Source organism: Hipposideros armiger, unplaced genomic scaffold (assembly GCF_001890085.2).
Source record: "Hipposideros armiger isolate ML-2016 unplaced genomic scaffold, ASM189008v1 scaffold_585, whole genome shotgun sequence".
NCBI classification, from domain to species: Eukaryota; Metazoa; Chordata; class Mammalia; order Chiroptera; family Hipposideridae; genus Hipposideros; species Hipposideros armiger.
The window spans coordinates 840,587-848,729 of record NW_017731935.1 but is presented as its reverse complement, the minus strand read 5'-3'; positions in this window follow the sequence as shown (position 1 = coordinate 848,729).

Genomic DNA, 8,143 nt, shown 5'->3' with positions numbered 1-8,143 from the left:
TGACGTTTTGAAGGACGCATTTAATACAAGTCAACAGCACTCATGAAAACATCTTCTCGGCCAACTAGGAGGGGCAGGGTGGCTCTCGCGTGGTGACAGCCATCTGCAGCCCGAGGACAATGTCACGGACAACACGGACAACAGTGAACGCTTTCTCTGTAGCGGGAAAGGGACGGGGCGCCAACTCCCGCCTCTCCTCCCCACGGCCCAGCCGGGTCCTACGGAAGAAAAGGAGGAAAAATAAAAGACAGCTGCCCCTCACAGAGGTGAGACTGTGCCATCAGAAAGCCACCCAGTCGAACCAGGTCATTAGAAACAGGAACTGCCCTTAGCAAGGTTGTTGGGCACAAGTCAATATTAAAGCCATAGTTGCTGGTCCTGGCAGAAAAGGGTGGACGGCTGCCGGAACAGGGCGTCTGCAGCAGCACCCTCCCCTCCGCTCGTGTCACCCTCCACACAGCAGACCCTGAGCCGCCGGGAGTGTTCCCACAAAACACGGACGCCTCACCATGCCTTCCTGGGGTCCTGAGGGTCCCAGCGGCCGGGAAGGTGTGTGGGCGGTGCAGGGCCTGTTAGGAAGAGATGGAGAGGCCGGTGTGCACGTCTGAGGCGGCGTTTCCTCAGGAAGGTCGCCTGGTCCCTGTGGGAATGCACGCGATGTGCTGTGTGACCTGGAAGGAGGGCAGGAGGGACGTGGCTCCTGGTCACACCCAGCTTCTGCGGAGAGCCAGGTGAGAGGCCAACTCCGTCCTCAGCAGCCCGCGGCCCCCCAAGGTGTGTGCTGGGGAAGAGGACGCAGCGGCTCAGCGGCTTCACCCCAACAGCTCTGTTGGGTTGGGTGGCACTTGCTGATTTGCATCCAAATCCTGTTTTTATGACTCAGATTGGGGCCAGAGGCCACCATTCCTACCAAGATGGCCGAGAGCCACCAGGGGGCAGACTGGCCTCAGCAGCTGTGGCCGGGACCCTGCAGGCATGTTGGGTACAGGGCCCCTCCCATGCGGAGACTGGGTCCCTGGAGGGGCTCCTGGATGGAGCCAGCTCAGGGAGGGGCCGTTTCCCTCCCTCTCGGCTTCCAGATCTTTTACAGCAGGAACTGTTGCCCTGGTGTCCTCATGCGGCCCCCGTGCCTGGTGGAATGAAGGGACGAACAGTAAAGGGAGAGGAACGGAGGGGTACCCCGCCTGCCGAGCTCACCAGCCACAGCTGGCTCGTGCCCACGGGCGGCCCGCTGCTCACACTGCTCCTCTCAGGAGGCGAGGGGCAGGTGAGGGCCGGGCCTGACTCACCTGGGCAGGTGATGTTGCCCGTTCCGTGCCTGGGCCAGGCGTGCTGCGGCCATGAGTGCGTCCATTTCCTTGGAGAGAGACACAGAGAAGCCTGTGACTCTGTGTGTTGGCTCGAGGATGTTTCTAGGAGAAAAATGTTCTAATGAACAGGGGAAAGAAACACTGGTCCACATTGTATCAAAGGAACGCTTGTTGGGAAACGTCTGGGTTACAGAGATGTCAAAGCCTCCGGTCGTCTCAGTCCCCATTGTGGAGCCCATGCAGACACAACATGTGGGTGAGTGACTCAGTTTTGCCCTAATTGACTCAATGTATCAGTGTCATGGAGACGCAGACAAGGAGGCTTCCTGACAGAGGATTACACATGAGAACAGATTTCCAAGAAAGACTGCATTATTCTCCTCTCTGAGGGCTCACGAGAGGGAGTTGGGGTGAATTCCGGGCAGAGAAAGACTTAAGAAGACGTCCAGAGGGCTTTGAAGTTGGGTGACAGCGACCCTTCTGGGCCACCACAGTTATGAGAGGAAAGACGACAATGCTCGCTCTTATTTGCACGTTTTAAACGATCTTTGTGCGCTTTCCAGAGGGGCAGCGGGTCGTAAACGAGGCAAGCGTCTCGCAACGCCGTAGCGGTTAGTTCTTAACCAGTTCTAAATGATGCTTAACGTTAATCTTTGTATTTAACACATCCCACGTGGACTAGTGCTCCTTTTTAACACTGAATTTTAGTTAATACTCAGTTTATTTTCAGTTTTCACAGACCTTTCAGAGAGGGCCTGTTTGTCAGCAGCAAGGCCCTGAGCTGAAGTTTACTAGAAAATGCCAAAAGTGGGGAAGCCGGTTGCTTTTTCAAGTGACGTTCAGTTAAAGCAAAAGTTCAAACACTGTTTTGCTGAACTTTGGGCTTAACCCCATCTGCTTACTCCGTGAGGCATTGTCTCTTTAGAACGTTAGAAGCGGTGAGGCCTCTGGGACGTGAAGGCGGCACACACCTCCAGGTGCCACGGCCCAGCGGAGGGCAGGGAGCAGGCACACTGTGGGTTCAGAGGGTTCGCAAACTTTCCCGCAAGATGCAACAAATGCTGGGCTGCTGGGAGAGTTTCAGGCCTGAACTGGAAATGTATTTGTTTTTTCTGCTTTGACGAGCTTCTGCTGTTTTGTTAGGGCTTTGAATTTTATTTATGATCCTTAAATCACATTATTTTTGAATTTATACTTTTGTGCACGCCTTTAAGGCTTTGCAAGGGGCCTAACGTGCGTGTAGATTCAGATGATTCAAAGGAACGCGTCCAATAGTTACTTCTAATTGGCAGCAGAATGTGGCATCCAGTTTATTACAACCTTACACGCTACAGCTTAGAGCTCATCTCAACTTCCTTTTAAAGCTGGAATTGAAAACCTCGCTCGCAGCTTGACGTGGTTTTACCCGAGGAGAATGTTTGTTTCATAATTTGAAACAAGAGGCTGGATCTTTTATGAGACCCAATATTACTTCCATATGAGGAGCAGAGCTGGAGAGGGAGGCGAGGCCTGGCGGTGGGGCGCCGTGACAGCTCCCTGTTTGTGCGTCCTGGTTTCCTGAGGTCCCGCCAGGGGCGCGTGCAGAGCTCACAATCACTCCGGGTCCCAGGAACCTCGGGGCCGCAGGAATGGCAGCACCCCAGCACCGGCAGGCAAACCCTCGGCCTGGCTGGTGTGAAGCTCCGGTTCCCACCTTACTGTCCGTCACAGGGGAGACCCGCTCGGAAGGACCTTCACCCTTTCACTCAGTCGCCCACCTCTTCTTTCTTTCTTTGTCCCCTTTCTTGGCAGTTTCCGGAGCACCTGCTTGGGAGGGGGCTCTTCCAGGGCCTGGGATCCAGCAGTTTGATAAAGAGGACCTGTCGGCAGGGGGACACGGTGAGCACACAGACACCCACGCGTGCCAAGGAGGGACGCCAGGCTGCTCTGCACAGAGCCCAGGGGTGTGTCCCCCAAGCAGAGCCAGGACGGGACTCAGATACAGGACCATGTTGGGAGGTGATCCCCGGAAGCAGACGTGGTCTGAATTGTCCCAACAATGGACGGGAAGTGGGGGTGTGCTGCACTCAGCCCTGCACTGAGGGCCCAGGATAAAGCCGTCTGGTGAGGGTGGTGGGAAGCTGTGGGCATGTCCACGTGTCCAGTGGACTGGTGATGCCAGGCTGGTGATGCCAGGGCCCAGGCAGGGGACAGGGTGGGGCACGCGGTGCGGCCTCCGAGCAGAAACCTGAAGCGCTGAGGGCCGGCCCGCTCCAGTGGGGGGCTGGAGGGAGCCCAAGTGGGGCTGTGGGCGTTTCGAGGACCCCAGTTCCTGCTGGGGGGAGGGGCAGGCGCAGAGAGCGGGTCACGGGGTGACCGGCCAGCCTTTCAGCTGTGAGGACACCTTTGGTGCTCTGCAGAGGGTACGCCTGTGGGACGTAAGAGCGAGACCTGCCAGGAGCCTGTGGCCGGAACCCAGGGTGGGCTCTGGGAGCGTCTCTGATGGGCCTGCGTGGAGTGAGAGGAAGGCCAGGATGTGTCCCACGCACGCACGAGGCTGCTGCTGCTTCCTGAGGGGAGCAGCCATGGGGGTCGCGCAGTGGGCGTGCTGGAGGGCACCCACGGCAGAGGCCACCGAGCGGTTGGAAGTTCACATCTGGGGGCTCAGGGAGAGGAGCCGATGTGTCCGTGTGGGACACGTGGCCCGTGAGCCAGGACACTGCACTCTCCCCAGACCCACACCCGTGCCGCCCAGTGAAAGGCCTGGGCACAGGCACCGAACGCTCTGACGGGGGGGCCTGGAAGCAGCTGTCAGCGAGGCGAGGGAGCCGCCCAGCAGGGGTGCCCAGCACAGCCCAGAGGATTGAGGTGCGGCCCCTGTGGCCCCACTGGGAGTGTGGAGCCCAGCAGGACACTGCAGCCATTTAGGTTTTCAGTGGCTGCTGAGGCATTTGGACATTTGCTGAGAGTCTCCTCTTACACTTCAATTTGCTCCGCCTTTTCTGTTTCGTTTCCCCCATTTTTGGCCTTTATTTAAATTGATAACAAATGTTCTCCCCTACAGATGACGGCCTTAAGGTCTCTCACAGCCCTCAGCCTCTGTCTCCCAGGCCCTCAGTCTGTTGATATTGAGAGTTTTAGTGTGAGGTTAGTGCGTGTGTGCGCGCGCGCGTGTGAGTGTGTGTGTGGGTGGGTGTTTCTTTTTTTTTTTTTTGGTCTTAGTTTTTTCTTAAGACAACAACAAACTTTGTAATGGTATAGCTTTACCATTTCTTTGTTATTCTCATATCTCTTGTAGCTTTCCCTGGGTTTGTTTCTCTTTTTATTTTGAGGTTTCCTCCAAAAGTGTTTTCATTGTGGGTTTTGTTGGCAAATCTTTTGAAACCTTATGAGAATATTTTTACTATGCCCTCAAATAGTTTCTTTCAACTATTGTATTTTATATCTATTTCTCTTTGTTATTTTTTTCAGGATATATATATATATTTTTCATATTGCTAATTTATTTCCTTATCTTTTAAGGATATTAGTCATACTTATTTTAAACAACTTGTCTCTCTGTCCTAAAACTTCTGCTTCAGATGTTATAAGCTTACTGGTTTGTGGCTTTTTCTTTTGTGATTTTTAAACTTCTCGGGTGTCTAGTTTCCTTGACTCAGAGCTCACCTTTGCCCTAGAATTGAGTTAAATGGTCTCTGGAAGAAAATATTTCATCTAAAACTTTTATTTCCATGCATGGCCTCCAAAACACACTCACAATTTCCAGCCATACCGTGGGCAAACTGGCCAAACACCAGGAGACAAAAAGACAATATAAAGAGAATCAAACGTGATCACATATTGGACTTACCAGGTGTGAATTTTAAATTCACTGTTGTTAATACGTACATAGAAATATGAGAAGGCGGACAGCTTTATGGGAGAACTAAAATATTTTTTTCTTGAAAATCAAGTGGAAATATTAGAACTAAAAACTATATTAATTAAAATTAAGTACCTGACAGATGGGTTTAGCAATTGGATTAGACTGCTGAATAAAGTTCAGTGAAATGATGGGCCAGCCGAATGACTTGTTGGTTAGGAGCTGGCTTGGGACACCAGCTCTGAGCAGCAGGGCCCTGGTTCAGATCCCACATGAGGGCCAGTGACACTGCCCTCTACAGCTAAGATGGTGAACAACAGCTCGACCTGGAGCTGGGCTGCCGGGGGTCGCCGGCGACGGCGTAGGCTGCAGCCCCTGCTGCAGTGGGTTGCCATGAGCTATCGTGAGTGGCCAGCAGCCAGCGTGAGCTGCCAAGAGCTGCCGTGAGTGGCCGTCCAGGGCCCGGCGACCGATATGCCTCACCCGGGAAGAGTGCAATGATGGTGCCAACATGGGCCAGTGAAGCAACGTCCTCCACAACTAGACTGAAGAACAAAACGACAGCAACTTGTCTGTTCCCCTTCCCCCGATTCCCCAGCGCTGTTCCCATCCCCCCCAATTCCCCAATAAAATCTTAAAAAAAAAAAAGTTCAGTGAAATGAAAGACAAGTCAGTAGAAAAATGCCAAGAACAAAGCAATGAAAGCTAAAAAGATTAAAACAGAAAAAAAAGAGAGCACAAAAAATTACAAGACACAGTGAAAAGGTATAACATGCATGGATTGGGGTCCCAGGAGGACAAGAGAGAGAACAGGAGAAGAAATAATTGAAGAAACACTGGTCAAGAAACTTCCCAAACTAACAAAGGGCATTAAACCATGCATTTGTGAAGGTCTGCAAACATGAAGCAAAATGAACACAGAGAAGACCACAGCGGGCACATCACAGTCCAACTGTCAAAAACTAAAGCAAAGGGGAAAATTGTAAAAATAGACTGACAGCCGATTTCTCAACAAAAATGATGGAAACTGGAAGACAATGATTTTATATATATATATATATATGCATGATATACTTTTGAACCCTGGAAAAAAATAACAGCTTAACTAGAATTCTGTGTCCAGATAAATTCGCCACATTAGTTTGCTTTGTAGATAAAATATTTTTTTGAAAATAAACATGAAGTTCAGATATATTCAAATGAACAAAAATTGAGAGAACTTATCAGCAGCGATCATCACTAAAATAAATGATAAAGGAAATTTTCCAGGCAGAAGGGAAATTATACCCCCTCCCCCCAATCTTGTTTTTTTTAAAGCAAGAAAATAGAGGAAATTGTGGAAAACAACAGAGAGGGTGACTGTATGGGGAAACCCAGGGTGCTATTGACTGAACGCAACAATAACAACAGTATCTTGCAGAATTTAAATACATGTAAAATTAGGATGCAGGACAATAGCACAAAGGCTCGAATAGGTAAATGGCATTACAGGATGTAAGGTGCTTACGCTGTCCAGGAGGGCTAAAAGTGCCAGCTCTAATATCAGGATGCGTGTGGCAAATCACTAAAAGAATAATACAAATCTAGTGTGGAGGAAATAATAAGAAACATTTGATTAGGCAGAACTGGCAGAGAAAGATAAGGAACAGAGGACACCACTACACAGCAAACTGTAATGTGGTAAATTTAAACACAAATGTACCATCAGTTACACTAAAATAATGTAACCATTATTTCATTGCATCATTAAATTATATTAATACTTGAATTAAAAGACAAAACTAGTCAGACTGGATTACAAAAAATAAAACAAAAAAAACCAACTTCATTTCCTTAGATGACCTAAGAAAATAAATACACAAACATGTAAGGGTGGGAGAAGGTATACAGTGCAAACACGCCAAAAAGATTTGAAAAATGTGACAAGTGAATTTGACATGATTGACATGCCCAGAACCCTGCACCCAAGAGATGACTGCAGTGTACACTTTTTTCCAAGTGCACAAGGATCATAAGCCAAAACCGATGACGTGTCGGGCCAGTAAGAAGCCTCAGCTAATTGTCAGGTGCTGACAGCATAGAGAATCATCTGTGACCACGGTGAGATCATTGACAGCAGGTTACATGGGGAAAATCCCAAGTGTTTGAATATAAAGTGATAAACTTCTAAATAATCCATCAGTCAAAGAGGCCCCAATGGAAAGTAGGAAATATTTCAACTGGATGATGATAAAAAATGTGAAGTATAAAAACTTGTGTGATGTACTGACAGCACTGAGAGAAAATGTACAACCTACAACACAAATATTAGGAAAAATGCTGAAAATCAAAGAACTAAGTATTTTTCTCAAGAACTTGGAAAAATAACAGAAAATTTAACTATTACAGTCAATAAATTAGAAGGACGAAAACAATAATGATAACAGTAGTTAATGAAATAGAAAACATTACATAAGAAAAAAACCAACAGCCAAAAGTTGTTTGCTTGAAATAGAATTAAAAACAAAATGATCAACTCCTAGAAAGTTTATTCAAGGAAAAAATGAGGCACAAATCAACAATATCAAAGATGAGAATAGAAACTTCACTAAAGATCCCACAGATATTAAATAATTAAAAAGTATGCTGAACAATTTATGCCAATAATTTTGACAATTTATACAAATTCTGAAAAACACAACTTAACAAAACTGATGCAAGAGGAAGTTTAAAGCCTGCAAAGTCCTATTGAAAACAGCCCCACAAAACTCCACATGGAGTTGGCTTCACCAGGAAATTTATTCAAATGTGTGGAAGAAATCACATTAACCTTACAGAAAAGAGAAATTTAAGAGCCTGGTCTGACCTCGTTATTAATATCCGGCAGGGTCATTGCGAGGGAGAAACATCGCAGCAGTCATGACGAGCATGGACACAAATACGCTTTAAAAATGAGCAAGTTGGGGCTGGCCGAGTGCCGCGTTGGTTAAGAGCTGACTTGGGATGCCAGAGG